The 23,334-nt window shown below is 41.4% G+C and overlaps 1 protein-coding gene across 1 annotated transcript in view; it reads right to left on the bottom strand.

Annotated features, from left to right (window-relative positions):
• Positions 1-18,177, bottom strand: part of LOC115148314 (roundabout homolog 1-like) — a 121,418-nt gene extending 103,241 nt beyond the window's left edge. Inside the window, exon 1 of the mRNA XM_029690240.1 lies at positions 17,917-18,177. The gene's annotated coding sequence lies outside the window, so the exon portion shown is untranslated. The remainder of the gene's footprint in view (positions 1-17,916) is intronic.
• Between the last annotated feature and the right edge of the window lie 5,157 nt (positions 18,178-23,334).

The following is a 23,334-nucleotide window of genomic DNA, read 5'->3' as shown; positions in this document are numbered from 1 at the left end:
TAATGGAACATTTTGACTTTGTCTCTCGTTCCACGCTCGCGCGTTATGCCTTTGGATAAGTGATCTGTACGCACGAACAAAACGTATTTGTACATAAATATGGATTATTTCGAACAAAAACAAAATTTCTTGTGGAAGTAGCAGTCCTGGGAGTGCATTCTGACGAAGATAAGCAAAGGTAAGAGAATATTTCTAATACTAATTCTGAGTTTAGGTTGCCCTGAACTTGGCGGGTGTCTGAATAGCTCGCCGTGATGGCTGAGCTATGTACTCAGAATATTGAAAAATGTGCTTTCTCAATAAAGCTATTTTAAAATCTTACACAGCGGTTGCATCCAGGGGTAGTCTATCTATAATTCTTAAAATAATTGTTATATATTTTGTCAACATTTATGATGATTATTTTTGTAAATTGATGTGCACATTCACCGGACGTTTTGGTGGGAATACATTTTCTGAACATCACGCGCCAATGTAAAATGCTGTTTTTGGATATAAATATGAACTTTATCGAACAAAACATACATGTATTGTGTAACATAATGTCCTAGGAGTGTCATCTGATGAAGATCTTCAAAGGTTAGTGCTTCATTTCGCTGTGTTTTGGGTTTTATTGACACATGTCCTTGCTTGGAAAATGGCTGTGTGATTATTTTTGTCTATGTACTCTCCTAACATAATGTAATGTTTTGCTTTCGCTGTAAAGCCTTTTTGAAATCGGACAATGTGGTTAGATTAACGAGAATTCTATCTTTAAAATGGTGTAAAATAATATGTTTGAGAAAGTTGAATTATGACATTTTGTTGTTTTTGAATTTTCCGCCCTGATATTTCACTGCCTGTCCTTACACACCAAAAAAGTTGTGAAGAGGGCACAAAAATTCATTTTCCCCCTCAGGAGACTGAAAAGATTAGGCATGGGTCCCCAGATCTTCAAAAAGTTCTACAGCTGCACTATCGAGAGCATTCTGACCGGTTGCATTACCGCCTGGTATGGCAACTGCTCGGCCTCTGACAGTAAGGCACTATAGAGTGTAGTGCGTACAGCCCAGTACATCCCTGGGGCCAAGCTTCCTGCCATCCAGGACCTATATACTAGGCTGTGTCAGAGGAAGACCCCGAAAAATGTCAAAGACTCTAGTCACCCAAGTCATAGACCGTTCTCTCTGCTATCGCACGGCAAGCTGTACCGGAGTGCCAAGTCTAGTTCCAAAAGTCTCTTCAACAGCTTCTATCCCCAAGCCATAACACTGCTGAACAATTAATGAAATGGCCACCCAGACTGTTTCCATTTACACTCCCCCCCTTTGTTTTTACACTGCTGCTACTCACTGTTTATTATCTATGCATAGTCACTTTACCCCTACCTACATGTACAAATTACCTTGACTAACCTGTACCACCGCACATTGACTCGGTACCGGTACCCCCTGTATTGTGTAACTAACATTTTTTACTTCAGTTTATTTAATAAATATTTTATTAAGTCTATTTTCTAAAAACTGCATTGTTGGTTAAGGGCTTGGAAGTAAGCATTTCACGGTATTCGGCGCATGTGACAAATAACATTTGATTGATTTGATTTTGGCTGCAGGCAAAGGTGCTCTACCACCACCAAACCAGTGACCAGCCTAAAATATGGAATTTACAACTGACAACCACACAAACCTAATGGCACGGAGCTGTACTGTATATCATGAATAGCTATTGAAGGGGTTAGGTGTAGACCCCATACATCTTAATGGGTTAATAACTTATTAATAAACTGTGAAGTCTCCTTATGAGACGTGTGTGTGTGTGTGTGTGTGTGTGTGTGTGTGTGTGTGTGTGTGTGTGTGTGTGTGTGTGTGTGTGTGTGTGTGTGTGTGTGTGTGTGTGTTTGTGTGTGTGTGTGTTAAAACCTGTTTTGAGTGTTGTGCCCTGCAGATGCCTTTAGAAGGGCAGAACCGCCTAAGTTCACACTCTTCCTGTTTGGGTCCCAACGTGGCTGGCTGAGGTTCTGAGAAGATGACTGGTTTTCTGAGAATACAAAGCCACCGCAGGGTTTGATAAGGTATTCTGTAATTTTTCTATGTATTTTGTAATTGTTCTATGTATCATGTCTTCTGTGTGGTATGACTGGATGGTGGGACATTAAATTAGGAGTTAGTTATAAACAATATAATGCCCGTGTATTTGAATTAGCTGAGTGGACATTCGGATCAGATGCACAAAGAGTTGCCTGTGGGGGTATAAACCCTTGCTGTATTAGGAAATAGACCTACCCGTGTGTTACTGACCCATGTTATTTTAAAAATAAATAGTTTTGAAGTAATAGTTTCCGCCTTGGAAGGAGAAGTTTATCATGGAGATACCAGGATTGTTGTGGAGGTTACATTAAAGTTTATACCAGTTATAAATCATCTTGAACCCTTTATTATTTCGTGGTTGCTCCATAGAGGATGATTATTTTACACCACCCATGGTATTCTGTTATCATTTACTTATCACCCTGCTTTAAATAAATGTATGTGAGATAATGGATAGACTAGACACGTATAGGGTTATTTTGCATTCATTTATCTGTATTCATTAAATATATATATATATATATATATATAATAATAATAATACATTTTGAGATATGGCAGACGGGAGCTCAGAGTTGTCTGAGGGGCCGGTCGCAATGAAACCCGCCACCCCTCTACAGTTTTTAATTGGGAAATACCCCACTATGGAAAAAGAAATGGCATAAGTGGCCAAAGAAGCTTTTGAATATAGATGGCCTATGGATGGGTCATTTAACCTCTACGGGCTAGGGGGCAGCATTGAGAATTTTGGAAAAAATATGTGCCCATTTTTAACTGCCTCCTACACCAACTCAGAAGCTAGAATATGCATATTATTGTTCAGGTTTGGATAGAAACACCCTAACGTTTCTAAAACTGTTTGAATGGTGTCTGTGTGTATAACAGAACTCCTATGGCAGGCAAAAACCTGAGAAGGTTTCATGCAGGAAGTACCCTGTCTGACAAGGTGTTGTTGTTCTTGCTTCTGTTTATTGAAGAGTCAGGATCTTAGCTGTAACGTGACAATTCCTAGGGCTCCAATAGGCTCTCAGAACCCGGGAAAAACCTGAACGATGACGAGGCAGCCTCAGGCTGAAACACATTATCTCCTTTTCCAAGTGTCCCATCAGAGGACAATAGAATTAGGCGATTCGCCCCCGTGGAGTATTTTCCTTCGGCTGTTTAGCTAATTGCAGATTCCCGGTCGGAATATTATCGCTTTTCTACGAGATAAATTGCATAAAAATTGATTTTAAACAGCGGTTGACATGCTTCGAAGTACGGTAATGGAATATTTAGAAATGTTTTGTTACGTTCTGCGCACGACCGTGATTTAGCATTCTGATAGTGTCTAGAACGCACGAACAAAACGCCGCTGTTTGGATATAACGATGGATTATTTGGGACCAAACCTACATTTGTTATTGAAGTAGAAGTCCTGGGAGTGCATTCTGACGAAGAACAGGAAAGGTAAGACCATTTTTCTTATAGGAAATATGATTTTGGTGAAGGCTAAACTTGCCGGGTGTCTAAATAGCTAGCCCGTGATGGCTGGGCTATGTACTTAGAATATTGCAAAATGTGCTTCATCCGAAAAGCTATTTTAAAATCGGACATATCGAGTGCATAGATGAGTAATGTATCTATAATTCTTAAAATAATTGTTATGCATTTTGTGAACGTTTATCGTGAGTAATTTAGCAAATTGTTAGTAAATTCTTCCGGGGGGTATGCTTTTTCTGAACGTCACATGCTAATGTAAAAAGCTGTTTTTTGATATAAATATGAACTTGATTGAACAGACATGCATGTATTGTATAACATAATGTCCTAGGTATGTCATCTGATGAAGATCATAAAAGGTTAGTGCTGCATTTAGCTGTGGTTTAGGTTTTTGTGACATTATATGCTAGCTTGAAAAATGGGTGTCTGATTATTTCTGGCTGGGTACTCTGCTGACATAATCTAATGTTTTGCTTTTGTTGTAAAGCCTTTTTGAAATCAGACAGTGTGGTTAGATTAACGAGAGTCTTGTCTTTAAATAGCTGTAAAATAGTCATATGTTTGAGAAATTGAAGTAATAGCATTTCAAACGTTTTAAAAATCGTGCCACAGGATTACACTGGCTGTTACGTAGGTGGGACGAATTCGTCCCGCCGGTCCCATAGAGGTTAACAAAACCAAATATCAACATGTGCAGGACATCGTGAAAAGAAGACAGGAAAATAAATAAAAAATATAGAAGTTTCCTCTAGAATGCAATGCTCCACAACCCCTTTCCTATTGCGGAGATAGGTTTAAAGGAATTTATCCACTACTCCCAAATGAACTAGTAGCTCCAGGCGATAATTCTTCTCCACCACCGGGTAAAATGTATCAAGAACGTGGAGAAATATGGAATGATGCCAAGACACAATCAACACCTCTCTATCCTAGAGTTACCACAGCAAAGGACCTCATGGCAGCTCAAGAAAAGAAGGTGCAGAGAGAAATGGATAAAGCTGTTGACAAAATCACACGACATTGCGATGATGAAGACAGAGACAAAAGGATAAGTGGTAGCAATTTAACAAAGGAAGAGAAGAGGAGATAAGACGAGAGAGAGCGGAAAGTGAAGAAAGAGCAAGAAGTGAACAATAGATAAGACAGTGGGAAGAAAAGAAGAGAGAGGAGAGAGAACGTGAACAATTGAAAGAACATGAAAGTGGAGCTGAAATTGAAGAAGAAGGCGAGTTTCCTGATAGTCTGAAGGACTCTCATGCACGTGCTGCCGGTTCACAGAGTATGCAGCAGCAGCTGGATCGCTCGAGGGCAAAACTAAGGCACTTATCAAACATGGTGCAAAGTGAGGTAGCACTATTACAGGGTGAATTTAAAAACATACAGCCCTGGACATCTCAAAGACTGTCGATGAAAAGGACTGAATGGATGAAGACACAGCCAGGTGAATATGACCATGCTGTGGGAACTTACCCTCTGGTGATCAAAACCTCTGGTACAGGACAACCGTATTATGATTACAAACCATAGAGTTTTGGGGACTTAGACACAGCAGCGAAACAATTGCCCCACATTACAGCAGAACCTGGAAAAAGACGAAGACTGAAGAAAAAGCAAGGAAGACTGGCCTTGACACACAACTCAAGAAAGGAAAAACCAACAATCTAATGTTGGCTGTAACCCCAGCTGACCTGCAGCAGCAGCCTCCTCCACCACCTGATCCACAGTTTACCCAAGCACCTGCTACTCAGTTTCCTCCTCAACCATATGGGAACCCACAACCATACCTACCCACACAGAGACAACCGCTGGTGTGCTGGAATTGCGGAATGACAGGTCATATGAGAAACATGTGCCCACAACAACCACAGCAGCAACCTTGGCAGCAGAGGGGAAGAGGTCAATGGAGAAGGAATGCTAGCAGAGGGAACTACCAAGTTGGTAGAGGTGGAAGACCAGCCTACACTGGACAGCCTCAACCTGTTTTTTCCCAGTATCAAGCAATGAATGGTCGACAATATGGATGGCCCCAACAGCCTCCTGCAACAAACCAGGTGTGGTTCCCAACGCAGAATAATCAACAATAGGGATGCCCTGACCCCTTCTCCAGTGTCACCAGTACATATTTCCGGATGGTACCAAAGAACCAATCATTACTCTGAAGGTCAACGAGCAAGAGGTACCATTTTTAATAGACACTGAAGCTCACACCTCCTGCATTGGATCTACAGGCCAACACCTCGGCCTGGGACTCACATCTAAGTCACTGCGGTCGATTGGAGTCGCTGGGATATCTCTGCTAGGTAAAGCCCCGCCTTATCACAACTCACTGGTCACCATAGCAGCACCCACCCGTAGCATGCGCTCCAGCAGGTATATCTCACTGGTCACCCCCAAAGCCAATTCTTGCTTTGGCTGCCTATCCTTCAAGTTCTCTGTTGCCAATGACTAGAACGAACTGCAAAAATATCTGAAGCTGGAGACTCTTACCTCCCTCACTAGCTTTAAGCACCAGCTGTCAGAGCAGCTCACAGATCACTGCCCCTGTACATAGCTCATCTGTAAATAGCCCATCCAATCTACCTCATCCCCATACTGTATTTATTTATTTATGTTGCTCCTTTGCACCCCAGTATCTCTACTTGCACATTAATCTTCTGCACACCCTACCATTCCAGTGTTTCATTTCTATATTGTAATTACTTTGCCACCATGGCCTATTTATTGCCTTACCTCTCTTATCCTACCTCATTTGCACATGCTGTTAATATATTTTTCTACTGTATTATTGATTGTATGTTTGTTTATTCCATGTGTAACTCTGTGTTGTGTAAGTGCCGAACTGCTTTGCTTTATCTTGGCCAGGTCGCAGTTGCAAATGAGAACTTGTTCTCAACTAGTCTACCTGGTTAAATAAAGGTGAAATAAAAAATAAAATAAAAAATAAATAAAAAGCTATACTGGACTGAAGATACAACAATTGACCTGGGGGAAGGTAATACTATTAAGACTCCCTTTCTGAACTCTCCGGCCACTCCCGTTAGCCTACTGGGTAGAGACATTTTCCTGACCAAGTCCAATTTGATTCAAAAGTACGACCTGACCTTTATCATGAACCTCTTGAGCTCCCTCATGTTACTCTCTTTGTTGATGGCTCTGCACTTATTGATAGGGAGACTGGTAGGAAACATGCAGGGTTTGGTATAGTCTCACGGGATTGGTCCTTGTTGATTGAACAGCCCTTGCCTGAACAATGCTCAGCACAACAAGCTGAGCTCCTGGCCCTTAATGAAGCATGTAAATTAGGTAGTGGTTTGAAGGTTAACATTTATTCTGACTCCGCATACGCCATTGGCGTTTGCCTGTCTTGGATAGGGGTTTGGAAAGGTAGGGACTTGTTAACACGTCTGGTACCCCTATTAAACATTGTTTACAGACAGAAGCCTTGCTGGAAGCAATGTTGCTTCCTGCCAAGTTGGCTATTCTAAAGGTTTTTGCCCACACAGGTAACACTGACAGCGTTAGTTTGCGTAATGCAGCTGTTGATACTGCTGCTAGGAGTGCTGCTTCTCGTTGCCATTCTCATGCTGTTATGCTTTCCTCCCCGTGTACATCTGAAATCACTGATCTGGACCCTTTGTGGGAGTCTAGACGTTGCTCTAGGGGCCCTAATGGCCTGTGGAGGCAGTCCATCTCTGGCAAACCTGTTCTGCCCTTACCTCTCGTCTCCTATGTGTGTCGCCTGGCCCACGGGGTGGGTCATGCGCCAAGGGGGAGGTGGTAAGACTAATATCTGACACCTGGTTTTGTCCAAATCTCATTGAAATTTGCAAAACAAACGTGTATAAATGTACCACATACATTCAATACAACATTGGTAAGGGTACCCCCTGAAACCAGGGAAATTTCCAGCGCCGGCCGACCTGTTTCATAGACATGGCTGAATGAAAGGAAAGAAAGAGATACTACCTGGTAATAATTGACCGCTTTACCAGGTGGGTTGAAGCATTTCCAACCGTGCACTGTGATGCCAAAACAGTAGCGAAACTTCAGGTAAGGGATATCATCCCTAGATTTGGTATTCTGGAAGTTCTTTCCACAGACAATGACACCCATTTCACAGGAGATGTGGTTGCACAGGTGGCTGCTCAAATGGGGATAGATCTGAAGTTTGTTTGTATCAACCAAACAAAAAGTAATGGGATTACTGAGAGGGCAAACCAAACCAAAAAAGGGGGGCTTGCCAAAGCATGCCACTCCACAGGGAAGTCATGGGTAGAGTGTTTCCCCTTAGTCTTGATGAAAATACGCAATAGTACGAACCGCGGAACAGGGCTTAGCCCACATGAGCTCTTAACTGGCCGTCCAATGAATGTTCCTTTACACAGACCAATGACTCCAAAACTGACTGACCTGAATGCACTGGATGATGATTTGAGTAAATATATGAAGGAACTAAACCACGCTGTTACAGTGAGGGAAAAAAGTATTTGATCCCCTGCTGATTTTGTACGTTTGCCCACTGACAAAGAAATGATCAGTCTATAATTGAAATGGTAGGGTTATTCGAACAGTGAGAGACAGAATAACAACAAAAAAATCCAGAAAAACGCATGTCAAAAATTGTATAAATTGATTTGCATTTTAATGAGGGAAATAAATATTTGACCCCTCTGCAAAACATGACTTAGTACTTGGTGGCAAAACCCTTGTTGGCAATGACAGAGGTCAGACATTTCTTGTAGTTGGCCACCAGGTTTGCACACATCTCAGGAGGGATTTTGTCCCACTCCTCTTTGCAGATCTTCTCCAAGTCATTAAGGTTTCGAGGCTGACGTTTGGCAACTCGAACCTTCAGCTCCCTCCACAGCTTTTCTATGGGATTAAGGTCTGGAGACTGGCTAGGCCACTCCAGGACCTTAACCTGTTGGGGCTAGGGGGCAGTATTTGCACGGCCGGATAAAAAACGTACCCGATTTAATCTGGTTACTACTCCTGCCCAGTAACTAGAATATGCATATAATTGTTTGATTTGGATAGAAAACACCCTAAAGTTTCTAAAACTGTTTGAATGGTGTCTGTGAGTATAACAGAACTCATATGGCAGGCAAAAACCTGAGAAGATTCCTTACAGGAAGTGGCCTGTCTGACCATTTCTTGCCCTCCTTGATCAACTCTATCCAAAACAGGGGATCTCTGCTGTTACGTGACACTTCCTACGGCTCCCATAGGCTCTCAGAAGGCGGGAAAAAGCTGAATGACGTAATTCCAGGCCCTGGCTGAAAAGCATTAGCGCATTTGCTAAGTGGTCTATCAGCGGACAATGGGACTCAGGCTCGTGCACGAGACGACCCCATGTTTTTATTCTTTCGTCTTTGAACGGATACAACGACTCCCGGTCGGAATATTATCGCTTTTTTACGAGAAAAATAGCATAAAAATTGATTTTAAACAACGGTTGACATGCTTCGAAGTACAGTAATGGAATATTTAGAATTTTTTTGTCACGAAATGCGTCGTGCTCGTAACCCTTCTTTACCATTCGGATAGTGTCTTGAACGCACGAACAAAACGCCGCTATTTGGATATAACTATGGATTATTTTGAACCAAACCAACATTTGTTATTGAAGTAGAAGTCCTGGGAGTGCATTCTGACGAAGACAGCAAAGGTAATAACATTTTTCTTATAGTAAATCTGAGTTTGGTGAGTGCTAAACTTGGTGGGTGTCTAAATAGGCTAGCCCGTGATGGCTGGGCTATCTAGTCAGAATATTGCAAAATGTGCTTTCACCGAAAAGCTATTTTAAAATCGGACATGGCGATTGCATAAAGAAGTTCTGTATCTATAATTCTTAAAATAATTTTTATGTTTTTTGTGAACGTTTATCGTGAGTAATTTAGTAAATTCACCGGAAGTTTTCGGTGGGTATGCTAGTTCTGAACGTCACATGCTAATGTAAAAAAGCTGGTTTTTGATATAAATATGAACTTGATTGAACAAAACATGCATGCATTGTATAACATAATGTCCTAGGGTTGTCATCTGATGAAGATCATCAAAGGTTAGTGCTGCATTTAGCTGTGGTTTTGGTTTTTGTGACATTACATGCTAGCTTGAAAAATGGGTGTCTGATTATTTCTGGCTGGGTACTCTGCTGACATAATCTAATGTTTTGCTTTCGCTGTAAAGCCTTTTTGAAATCGGACAGTGTGGTTAGATTAACGAGAGTCTTGTCTTTAAAATGCTGTAAAATAGTCATATGTTTGAAAAATGGAAGTTTTCGGATTTTAGAGGAATTTGTATTTCGCGCCACGCCCATCATTGGATATTGGAGCAGATGTTCCGCTCGCGGAACATCTAGATGTAAGAGCTTAAGAATAGGTAAAGACACATTCACATATGAAGACAATATTTCATTCTGTCCTCCTCTCTTGCTGATATTCTGCATAGCTACAGAGAAATGTAAAAAAACAAGCCTGACCTCTCCCCTCTCTGGGCCCCAAGTGACTGAGCCCCAGCTAAGGGAAACGTGCAACTGAAAGACACCAGAGTCCAAAAGACACTTTCTAATGACAAGTATCTCACATAAGCATATTATACTAATTAAACATCTTAATTATCTATGTTACCCAACTAATTCTGATTCATCCACCACAGCCGGGAAATGTCACCCTGTATCTGTGGTGTAGTGTCGGGCTTTGGTCGAGCATGCTTTTGAGCTATATAAGTTGCAGGATGTCTTAGAACCCTTGCAGAACCTGGGGAGAGCTATCATATACTGGACTCTGTACCAACTTCTGCCTACAATTGTTTTACTAAAGGATAATTATTAATACTGAAACAAAAAGTCTGTGTTTCCTTTCTACTGCCAATATATAAGTTTGATAATTATATAGACCTGATCAACTGTTGAAGAAATTGACCAACCCTATCATTGACAGAAGATGGTACTGTAACTCTGTTCCTCAACCAGGTCAGCTAAGACAATGACATTTCCTCCACATGCATCTCACACATCTCAGAGCCATACATTGGTGTGTGATGACTGATCAGCAGGTGCCAGGGAGCTGAAGGAGAATGTAAGTACAGGAAGTGTCTGCCACTGGCTAGTTCCTCCTGAAGATTTGGAGACCAAATCAGTGGGCCCAGCAGGAAGTCTCCTGGGACACTGAACAGTACTATTGAATCCCACCCTCAGAGCAGAGAAGGAGGACACACACACACATGTTTGTTTTACTATCCTTGTGGGGACTAAACAATTGATTCCCATTCAAAATCCTATTTTCCCTAACCTTAACCCCAAACCACTAACCCTAGCCCTAATTGTAACCCTAACCCTAAGGTAAAAAATGTCCTTGTGGGTACCAGCAAAATGTCCCAGAATTGGCCTTGTTTTACTGTCCTTGTGAGGGCATCTGGTCCACACAAGGAGAGTAAAACCAAAAACACACACACACGGTAGTAGTGAGGGAAAATGCACACACAGCAAGAACAGACATCAAATCAAATCTTCCCATGAATAACTACCCACCCAGATGTAATGATAGTGGCCTGGCCTGGTGTGTTGTGTGGGTGCCTGTTCTTTAACTTTCCACTGAAAGGTCCCTGAGGGAGGATATCCTTCACAGGAGGTCACACAGTTGACAAGGGCCGTAAGGAGCATGGCCTCTATCACTAATCTGACTGTGTAAAGCTAGTGTGAAACCTCCCTAGAGCAGAGAGACTGACCTGGGATGAAAGTCCCCTCTCACCTTGTGTGGCCCTTTGCCATCCCTAAGGGGAAGATAGATGAAGCCTAGTACATATGGCTGAACCTGGAAACTCAAAGTGGGATGAATCGATCTCTACCTGTGGCAGACCTCATCATATGTATGAAGAGTAGACTTTAGATATACCTGTGAAACACCGAATATCCAGACTGTGGAAGACCTAATTGCAGACTGTGGCCTTTTCTCATTTGGACAAAAGTTTGTCCTCCACCCTCTCTCCTCTGTCGTCCATGACCCGGAAACCGATAAGTGGTCGAGTGGTCGAGGAGATGTTGTAAAGCGTCTGTGTGCAGCTGGTGAGATGAGTCAGGCGCAGGACAGCAGATGTGAGTAATGAAAGCAATTTTACTCAATAATATCACAATACACGTTGTATAAATACAAGGCCACAAGTACGGACTGCAATACAATAAACAATTACTCACAAACAAACAAGGGGGAACAGAGGGTTAAATAATGAACAAGTAATTGGGGAATTGAAACCAGGTGTGTAAGACAGAGACAAAACAAATGGAAAATGAAAAGTGGATCGGCGATGGCTAGAAGGCCGGTGACGTCGACCGCCGAACGCCGCCCGAAGAAAGAGAGGGACCCACTTCGTCGGAAGTCGTGACATATGTCAATTCGTTAGGTGAACGGAACAGTGTTCACCCCTCTTCGATAGCCACCTTTCATCAAGGAAAGTAATGTGTATCCTACCTGAGTCTTTTTTGGAAGAGTTCTAAAATCTGCCACACCCCTTTTTAAATCAGCTTTTGTATTGTCGGAGGAGAAAAGCATGTACACATTTAAAAACAATATGCTACTTATCGTTTTATCTATAAAATGTCTTGCACAACTAATTTAATTTGTTTTTATCAGTTTAAACAGTTATTTTGGGATTCACCACTGTAAACGTAATTTGCTTAATGACAGGCGAGTGGAGAAGGAGAGTCTAATTTCATGCAAGTGCATTTTCGTTCACGTCCCCTCTCCTCGATCAGATTTGATCTTTTTCAAAAGGAGGCAAGAGAGGACGAAGAAGAGAGGACGCAGGAGTTGAGTAAATCCAATGGAAAAAAGGCCATTGTCAGAGAGGAATAGGCCTGTCTGTGGGGAGACAGACCGGGAGATGGATGCAGTCGCGCTCCACAGCCAGTCAGCCATTCTTATGACACTGCATTACAGGGGCTAATAGAGCGAGACAGGAAGTATTAAAACTATCAGAGAGGTAGAGGGATACTGGGGGCCTGTCAGTGAGTATGATAGACAGTCATAAGGCTGAGTAGGGTAGGCTTAGTGAGAAGGTCTGTTGTCAGGGGTTACAGATGATGATCTGTCTGACTGGACTGCAGGATGCTGACCTCTTGCCTGTGGATAGATGCTGGAACATAACACAACACATCAACACAGCATGTTAGCAACACACAAAGGTTTTAACACAGTTCTCACTCATCAGCCATACACATCTCCATCTCAATTGACCAAAAACGAATGAATAACCATCTATTAATGATTCCTGGTATGACTAAGGACATATGTACAGTTGAAGTAGGAAGTTTACATACACTTATGTTGGAGTCATTAAATCTCGTTTTTCAACCGCTCCACAAATTTCTTGTTAACAAACTACAGTTTTGGCAAGTCAGTTTGGACTTCTACTTTGTGCATGACACAAGTAATTTTTCCAACAATTGGTTACAGACAGATTATTTCACTTATAATTCACTGTCTCACAATTCCAGTGGGTCAGAAGTTCACATACACTCAGTTGACTGTGCCTTTAAACAGCTTGGAAAATTCCAGAAAATGAATCATTTGAATCAATTGGAGGCGTACCTGTAGATCCATTTCAAGGTCTACCTTCAAACTCAGTGCCTCTGCTTGACATCATGGGAAAATGTAAAGAAATCAGCCAAGGCCTCAGAAAAAAAATTGTAGACCTTCACAAGTCTGGTTCATCCTTGGGAGCAATTTCCAAATGCCTGTTAATTTGTACAAACAATAATACGCAAGTATAAACAACATGGGATGACGCAGCCGTCATACCGCTTAGGAAGGAGGAGTTCTGTCTCCTAGAGATTAACGTATTTTGGTGCGAAAAGTGCAAATCAATCCCAGAACAGCAAAGGACCTTGTGAAGATGCTGGAGGAAACAGGTACAAAAGTATCTATATCCACAGTAAAATGAGTCCTATATTGGCATAACCTGAAAGGCCGTTCAGCAAGGAAGAAGCTACTGCTCCAAAACCGCCATGAAAAAAGCCAGACTACGGTTTGCAACTGCACATGGGGACAAAGATTGTACTTTTTGGAGAAATGTCCCCTGGTCTGATGAAACAAAAATAGAACTGTTTGACCATAATGACCATCGTTATGTTTGGAGGAAAAAGGGGCAGGAAGAAGAACCGAAGAGCCGAAGAACACCATCCCAACCATGAAGCACAGGGGGTGGCAGCATCATGTTGTGGGCGTGCTTTGCTGCAGGAGGGACTAATGCACTTCAAAATATAGATGGCATCATGAGGGAGGAAAATTATGTAGATATTTTGAAGCAACATCTCAAGACATCAGTCAGGAAGTTAAAGCTTAGTTGCAAATGGATCTTCCAAATGGGCACTGACCCCAAGCATACTTCCAAAGTTGTGGCAAAATGGCTTAAGGATAACAAAGTCAAGGTATTGGAGTGGCCATCACAAAGCCCTTACCTCAATCCTATAGAAAATTTGTGGGTAGAACTGAAAAAGCGTGTGCGAGCAAGGAGGCCTACAAACCTGACCCAGTTACACCTGCTCTGTCAGGAGGAATGGGCCAAAATTCACCAAACTTATTGTGGGAAGCTTGTGGAAGGTTACCCGAAACGTTTGACCCAAGTTAAACAATTTAAAGGCAATGCTACCAAATACTAATTGAGTGTATGTAAACTTCTGACCCACTGGGAACGTGATGAAAGAAATAAAAGCTTAAATAAATCATTCTCTCTACTATTATTCTGACATTTCACATTCTTAAAATAAAGTGGTGATCCTAACTGACCTAAGACAGGGATTTTTACTAGGATTAAATGTCAGGAATTGTGTAAAACTGAGTTTAATTGTATTTGGCTAAGGTGTATGTAAACTTACGACTTCAACTGCATGTAAACATTTTTAAAAATCATAATAATAATTGCACACATTGCCTGAGATTCTGTTTTCTATTTGTCAGCGCAGCCAACGCCAGCAGTGCAGAGTGTCTCTCTGCTGTGAAATGAACGGAGGGGAAGGTTTGGAGAAACAACCGCTTAAATGGAAATTCAATAAAAAGGCACTCAATCAACAAACGGAAAAATAAAATGTGCAGCTGTCGTTATTCCACATTAAGGGGAGAACAACTTGCAAAGTAGCCCCACATTACAACAATGGCCTGGACAATGATGAGGTGGCATCTTGGCAATGGAGGTGCGCTGATATTGATTCCCCCTGGGCAACCCGGGAGCAGAAGCCATGAATTATAACTCACTTCTTATAGCAATTGAGGAGGACAAAGTCCATACATTGGATATGGGTCATTACCCAAAACATCCATCTCCTAGAACATGTGTACCAACTGAGTGGTGAGAAGCACAGAAGAGCACCCAGTAAATAGAGTCTATTGATTGAAAGGCCAGAAAGGTTGATAATTAAAATTGTCCTTAACCATCGTTCATTCCCTTGCTCTCTTTTTGTCTCTCTTCTTTACTATCTTTGTGTTGTTTCTCTCTCTGTGTCCATCATCCTTCATTCTTTCTTTCACCCTGTGTGCCTGTCTTATTGTTGGCCCTACTTCAAACATCCTTCCTTTTTTCTTTCTCTCAGCTTTTTCTTTATCTTTGTCTCGCTCTATTTTACTTCCTTTCTTTCCTCTTCTTTGTCTTCCCTTTAAACAAAGTGATGCAGACAATCATCAGCACATACAGAGAGACAATCATAGAAACAGTCTGAGTCTGTGTCAGCTCTTCTTTAATTACAGCAGACAGTCCCCCACCGAGAACCATTTGCACACATTTGTCTTGATACTGAATATTGACGTCTGACGAGCTCTCAGCCTCACAAAGGCTTGTTTTCCAAGGAAAACTCACTTTGCCCCCACAGTGAAGCATAAAAATGCCTTCCAAAGTAACTACTCATGAATATTAATCTATCTCGTCTTTTCCAAGGCTGAGATACTGCATTACCAGACTGAATAAGCAAGTAGCCTCTCTGCCTCTCCACACCTTTATAATGTGAAAGACATTTTGCTTCTGAAAAGTGAGAAATGCAATAATGGTGGAGTGACGTGGTGTAGCAACAGTCCCTTAGAGAGAAAGAGATGGGAGACACAGAGAAGACACATCTCTCCAGGGAAATATAGACGCTTTGCTTGGAATACGCTGGAGGGATCAGGAGAGAAACACACACACTCAGAAATATACACACATTATCCTCTCCCAGGCTTGAATTACAAAGACATTACACCAACACAAAATAGTGTAAAAATATGAATCTGGAAAATAAGTGCACATTACTCTCAGTATTACTTTTTCTTTCATAGTTTTACCCTTTTTAGTTTCTCTGTCTGTCAGTCTGTCAATTGTCAGACTGTCTGTCTGTCATTTCTCAACCTCCTTATTCTTGATTTGGGGCTTTTGCACATCAGTCCAACTGATAGGCCAGTGGCTGTCCGTCTCTGAGACAGACAGGAACAAACAACATGTATCCTTTGCAGTGAAATGAGCATGAGGTGAAAACCCCTCCCAGACATGTCAGTCAGTCAATAGTGGAATGAAATGACCAGTCCCTGCCCTAGTCAACTCCCTTTCTGTAATCATTACACAGCTATAAACACATTGTATTATGTCTCCATCAATAATGCATAAGGATATTTTATTGAAATTCAATGCCGTTACACATTCACATGACTGGACATGCCCTGTGTAAGTCTGTGATTTGGATGAGTGATGTCGGCCATGACAGGCAACAGGAGGAGGTAGAAGGGTAACAGTCAACACAAGTACTTCCCTCTTCCTCCCCTGTAGTTTCCCATGATACAGCACATTTAATAATAAAAAGTCTATAGTCTCTCAAAGAAATAGAAAATTAAAGTATAAACTGTGTGATTGACTTTATTAATGGCTGAAAGCTGGTATCATAGTGGGAAATGTGTAATAGGACGTGGGCATACTATGCTTTATTGGTAGAGGAAATCAAATAAAGGCCTATACCCAAAGGAGGAACCAAGAGGTGATATGTTTTGAGTAAGTTAATTCCATTTGCTCCATTTTTATTGAATAAAACTGACAGAGTGAATAACCAGACAAATACCAATTTGTTTGTGTGTGTGTGTGTGTGTGTGTGTGTGTGTGTGTGTGTGTGTGTGTGTGTGTGTGTGTGTGTGTGTGTGTGTGTGTGTGTGTGTGTGTGTGTGTTCCATGTGAGGGGTAAGGGCAGGCCCTCAAACGGATAATACAAGAAACTCTGTAATCACAGATAATTAAACTCCCCAAGATAAAGGGACAAGCAAGCAATGTTAATGAAGGAGGAGGAGAAGTTCAAGAGACATTAGCTTTCCTTTTAATCCCTCTATCAAGCACCACTGGTGTGATACATGTAGGCTACACTTCACTGATATTGTAGCCATAGTTTCCATGCTATTATGTGCAAAGGTTGACAATAAATTGACCCACCGGAATAAAAGACAAAGAGATTATGACAATCCTTAGAATACAATTTTAACTACTATTACATGTACTCTCTGCATCACCCTTGATGCCACCACCACCCAGTCTAAAAATTGCCATTCTAACTTTCAGCACCACAATGAATGGACAGCTCTTGTCGTGATGTGCTGCATTTGCGGAACAACTTTCTATCGCTAACGTATGCAGGCCTCCAATGTGCAATATAGAACACAAGAGAAACTACAGACTGGCATAGTTTCAATTCTATTATATTCAAAAATTGGTACAGGCACTAACGTGGCTTCATTTACCCATGACCATAGGTGAGAAACTATGGGTGGGCACTGGGCTAATTAGTGTTTAATATCATATCTTAAAAATAAAATAAAATGATAATGACTGTTCTCCAGAGGTCTATCAACACTGTCCTCCCATGGGGATTACCTAACAAATGCAGGGTATAGATTGCACATCCATGCAACGTAAATTACTAATTAATAAACTCTCATAAAAAGTATTATTATTATTAACCTAAACGAGTAAAAATAGACAACGAAAATATGACCGGCTTTCTTGAAGCATCTTGTTTCATTAACGGGAAGTGTAACCTATAGGTGCAAAATGAGTGCGTCATCAATATATTTAAATCCAAACGACTAATGTAGCCTAGATTCACACACTTAGGCTACCGTTAACCCCCCCCCCCCCCCAACACTCTCTCTCACACACACACGCACACACACAAACACACACACACTACTCAGATTAAAGTTAATCAACAGGTTGAGTCATTTTCTTTCACAATTCATAGGCTACAAATGTGTCTTCACTACTACATCATTAGAGGAAGGAGATTTGAACTTTTCAGACCGCGCCATATCACGTTGTCACAATTAACCTCTGCTGCTTGTCCAAGTGGTTGAATAACTCAATAACTCACCTTCTTTTCGGTCGTTCTTCGGCTGTTTAGTTGTTCACTGTTTGTTTGATCTACAACTGGTCCATACTTTTTGTAAAACGTTTGCAAATGTCCCTTTTGCCGGTTAAATGCCCTTGCGTTGGCACCGAAACGAGAGGAAATGGTGAAATGAAGAGAAATCGCGTTCAGATGTGAGATAAATCAACGAGAATGCGGCCAAACCCGAGAGGGTCCCCTGGAGTAAATGCCTAATCCCGCTCTACCTGTGAATACAGAGCCGCTATCAAATGGACTATACGCGTGCTGTGAGAGGCAGCGCGTACAAATCACCGCGCGCACCTTTCCTGCAGCGACCTGCCGATTTCCTCAGGGTCCTAAGGCTACGTTAAGGCAATTTGTTATCACTTACTTGATTGACACACAGCTATAATACTGCGAATATTGAATGACTTATTATTCCACTGCATGGCTGGGCATATTTCTGCTATATATATCATGATAATAGTTATCTCTCCTCCTTTTCTATCACGAGTTATGATTTCATGGGTCAGATTGTTCATTGAAAATAATACCTGATTCCCTGCTCCATTTTGGACAATATGCTTACTCACCCATTTGTAAAATTGTAATATTTTTCTCTTAAATGGTCCAGTAATGAAAATCTATTTCCATGTCAACCTGGGCATTCCTGTATAAACTAGTATCTTTGAAGGCTGAGTTTTTAATCTGATGAGGGTGTATACAGGAATGCCATAATTAATTTCTAAATGACACATAATCATAAGATGATTTATGCCTGTCAATATTGAATATGATGTGATGTAACTTATCACATTAAATCATGACCACACCAAATGAATGTCAGATATTATTATTATATTATTGTAGCCTTATGATGATTATGATGATTATTATTAGGATTATTAGAAGGGTGGATTTGATAGTAAAATAGGTAGACAATGAAGTAGAAAGTGCTGAATGTGTTGGGGGGAGTAAAAACAATTGAAGCATTAATACTAGATAACAACAACAGGAAATAGTGGTTATAGTGGTGATCCGTTTACTTTTCAGTTTAGTCCTGAACAGTAAAAATGCAAAAGAGTTTATCATCACTTGTTACCCTGCTCAAAGTGGAAATTCAGAATTAACATCAAATCCAAATATGAAGAAAGGAGAGAAAGAGAAAGAGGGAGAGTTGAGAGAGATAGACAGAGAAAAACGGAGGAAGAAAAAGAATGAGAGAGAGACTTTTAAAACGTAAGAGGGACATTGAGTCCTCCCTCATTCTCGATCCATCAAATTCATTTTATCTACACTGGTTCATTTCAAACTCATTTCATTCTCTCAGTGGGAGGGAAAGACTGGAGAGAGGCATGAAGGATAAAGTAGAGTTCTTCTGAAGTTGGAGAATATGACAGAATTCTAAGTAGCTAACTTTCTTTTTCTCACCTGTGGTGATTCAGCATGATCACCACATGCTAATCACAGCGTGGGCAATATATACTGCTGCAAATACAGCCATTATGCTGAAGATCCAGGCCCTATACTTACACAACAACCCCATCCAAGTCCCTGTCGGCTGCCACCACCTAGTGAACAGACCACAGACATCTTGCCTGACAGAGGAGACAATTCAATCTGTAATCACTGAAGCCTGGGGAGATTCAGGTATCTAGCTCTGCATCAGTCACACAACCAATGAGTCCCAGTGGAGGGAGCAAACATCATCCACACTGGGCCCAGGGAGAGAATCGTGTAGAGTGTTGTTCCACCATGGGATACCACCCCTAAGGCTCCATTTACACTCCGCTGGGCAAACAGCTCACCCTGCGATGCTCCTACACACCACAGCACAGCACAATACATACCTGCAGTCAAACAGTGAAACCAGCCTAGTGTAACATGGCGGGGGGAAAAGAGGGGTGCTTGTCTTGTCAATTTCCATCGACGTCAGCAGCAGCAAAGTTCTCTCCGCCCCACTAGCTCCAGTCATCAACCCCCCTCCCGGCTTTGCCAACACAGAGACTTATAATTAGATGACTATTTGTGACAGCCCTGCTGAACACATGGCCACCTGTAGACATATATTGGACTATGATTGTTTGACAATATGGAGAAGGCAAAAAATCCAGCAACTGCCACATTGTGGCACTCAATCCCCTGATGTTCTACCACACCTAACCGACTGGAAAGTATTCCATTCAGTCATTTAATGGTTGAAAATGATCTTGATTAGCTATGTGCTAGCTATCTAAAACCCAAGCTCAAACACAAACTGGTAAGAGTAGTTGATTGAAGATATCCTCATAGGTTTGTTCACAATAACAGTAGCCAATACATTTATCAGCCAATATAATCTCTTCTATCTAATATAACAGAAGAAAGTGCATTTGATCCACCACATCATGGACACAGTGGTATTAACCCATTATGCTTGTCACAGCAGAAGAGGCCAGACCACCAGCATTCTGCAGAGGTCTCAGTATTGGTATGTGTTTAGTTGGTCAGATTGATCAGTCAGCAGACAGAGCTGTGGGTTCATTACTGGCATCAGACCGAGCGTGAAAAACACAACGATCCCTGTCTCCCCTCTTAATAGCTTCTGTTACCGCAGGTTCATTCTGCAGCAGAGCCAAGCCATGTCCTGGCATGTTAAAATCAACACTCACTGTAGATGCCTGAGCCTCAGACATACTGAGAGGTATTACAAACAAGTACTGGAACAAGTATGGCTCTACTCCAAATGTACATTTAGAGATAATGTAATGGAGTCAAGCCAGAGTATAAAAGGTTAATTGGTTACTTTCTGAGTGAAATGGCTAATGTAAATTTCATAAAATGGTTGTTCTTGAAATTATATAAATGAAAGGCACTTTCTCTCACATACTCCTCATTTCACAGTTTCTCAATGTTCTCATAGAGAAATCAGGTCAAGGAGAGGTAGGAGCTTCATAATGATACAACGTGGGAACTGGGAAGTAGGTGGTGTTTCAAGGACATAGACCTCTGCCTCTGTAGTCTGTACACACGAGGAGAGAAAGTCTCAGATGAAGACAGAGGGAGGAAGAAGGAGAGGGAGAAAGAAAACTAAGAGAGTGGATGGGAGAGCAAAGAGCTAGATAGAGGGAGAGAGCCCCCTGAGGTCGCTGGTTCAAGCCTGGTCCCAGAGGTATACGTAGCCATTGGTTCTTCAGAGAATGGAGCCAGTTAGTGTTAACCTCTTACTGTAGAGAGCTAAATCAGGGTCACACAGAGTGATTCTTGATAGTCTTAAACAAATCTACTTTGAAACAAAAGTATACTCTTCACACACATTGTTATGGGCTTAAAAGAAGACACCTGTACCATGTCAGATATAGAGTAGACATTTATTACATTTTAAGTTTGCATCCCAATATTATACTTTATATACATCACAGAAGACTGAAATATAACAAAACTGTTTGACATAGAAACACCAGATTTTCATAAGTAATTATGAAAAATAATTAAAAACATTCCACCCATGAAGCAAGCCAAAGAGGGCGCTTTTGGTCATTGACTGCAGGAAAGGGCAACACTGATACTCAATTAGCCAGAACACCATGGGAGCCCTTTCCTCTCCAAGGAGTCTGTCTGTTTAATTACCCAGGCACTCACAGTATTGCAGCCATGCCGCCATGTTGCTATGGGCCACAGATATAGTTCTGGGTTGGATGGAGATACATCCTCAACTTCACATGGTAAGGGCTGGGTGTGAGTCTGGTGAGGGTCTTACTCTACTTATCACATTCACTAAGTCACTCAGACAGTGGAAAACCACAGAGTCCATGCAAAGAACAGTCTGCAAATGGCGGAGTATGTAATCTCTCTTACTCCTGTGATGTATGCCAGCCTAGCAGCATATAGTCAAAGGGAATAGTGAATTCATTGCTGTTAGGGTCAATATAGAATAAGAGGTAGCCAGAAGCAGTGAATGAAATTACGTCTCATTATGTCTCATGATTAGAGAACTGGAGAAAAACGTGTGTTGTAAGTTGAAAAATATACAGTATCAGTCAAAAGTTTGGACACACCAACTCATTCAAGGGTTTTCCTTTATTTTGACTATTTTCTACACTGTAGAATAATAGTGAAGACATCACAACTATGAAAAAACACATATGGAATCATGTAGTAAGCAAAAGTGTTACAAAAATAAAAATATATTTTATATTGTAGATTCTTCAAAGTAGCCACCCTTTGCCTTGATAACAGTTTTGCATACTCTTGACATGCTCTCAACCAGCTTCAAGAGGTAGTCACCTGGAATGCATTTCAATTAACAGGTTTGCCTTCTTAAAAGTTCATTTGTGGAATTTCTTTCCTTCTAAATGCATTTGAGACAATCAGTTGTATTGTGACAAGGTATACAGAATATAGCCCTATTTGGTAAAAGACCAAGTCCATATTATGTCAAGAACAGCTCAAATACGCAAAGAGAAATGATAGTCCCTCATTACTTTAAGACATGAAGGTCAGTCAATATGGAACATTTCAGTAAGTGCAGTCGCAAAAACCATCAAGCGCTATGATGAAACTGTCTCTCATGAGGACCGCCACAGGAAAGGAAGACCCAGAGTTACCTCCGCTACAGAGGATAAGTTCATTAGAGTTAACTGCACCTCAGACATTGCAGCCCAAATAAATGCTTCACAGAGTTCAAGTAACAGACACATCTCAACATCAACTGTTCAGAGGAGACTGAGTGAATCAGACCTTCATGGTCGAATTGTTGCAAAGAAACCACTACTAAAGGACACCAATATTAAGAAGAGACTTGCTTGGGCTAAGAAACACAAGCAATGGACATTAGACCGGTGGAAATCTGTCCTTTGATCTGATGAGTCCAAATTTGAGATTTTTGTGAGACACAGAGTAGGTGAACAGATTATCTCTGTATGTGTGGTTCCCACCGTGAAACATGGAGGTGTGACAGTGCTTTGCATTTTAGTCATTTAGCAGACACTCTTATCCAGAGCGACTTACAGTAGTGAATGCATACATTTCATACATTTAATTTCATGGATTTTATTTTTTTTGTACCGGCCCCCCGTGGGAATCAAACCCACAACCCTGGCGTTGCACACACCATGCTGGCGTTGCAAACACCATGCTCTACCAACTGAGCCACAGGGAAGGCTGATGACACTGTCTGATTTATTTAGAATTCAAGGCACACTTAAGCAGCATGGCTACCACAGCATTCTGCAGCGATACACCATTCCATCTGGTTTGCACTTAGTGGGACTGTCATTTGTTTTGTCAACAGGACAATTGCCCAAAACACACCTCCAGGCTGTGTAAGGGCTATTTGATCAAAGAGAGTGATGGAGTGCTGCATCAGATGACCTGGCCTCCACAATCACCCGACCTCAACCCAATTGAGATTTTTTTTGGGAAGAGTGGACTCCAGAGTGA

Source organism: Salmo trutta, chromosome 15 (genome assembly GCF_901001165.1).
Source record: "Salmo trutta chromosome 15, fSalTru1.1, whole genome shotgun sequence".
NCBI lineage: Eukaryota > Metazoa > Chordata > Actinopteri > Salmoniformes > Salmonidae > Salmo > Salmo trutta.
The sequence above is the reverse complement of the archived record's forward strand: the minus strand, read 5'-3'. Positions and strand labels throughout refer to the sequence as shown.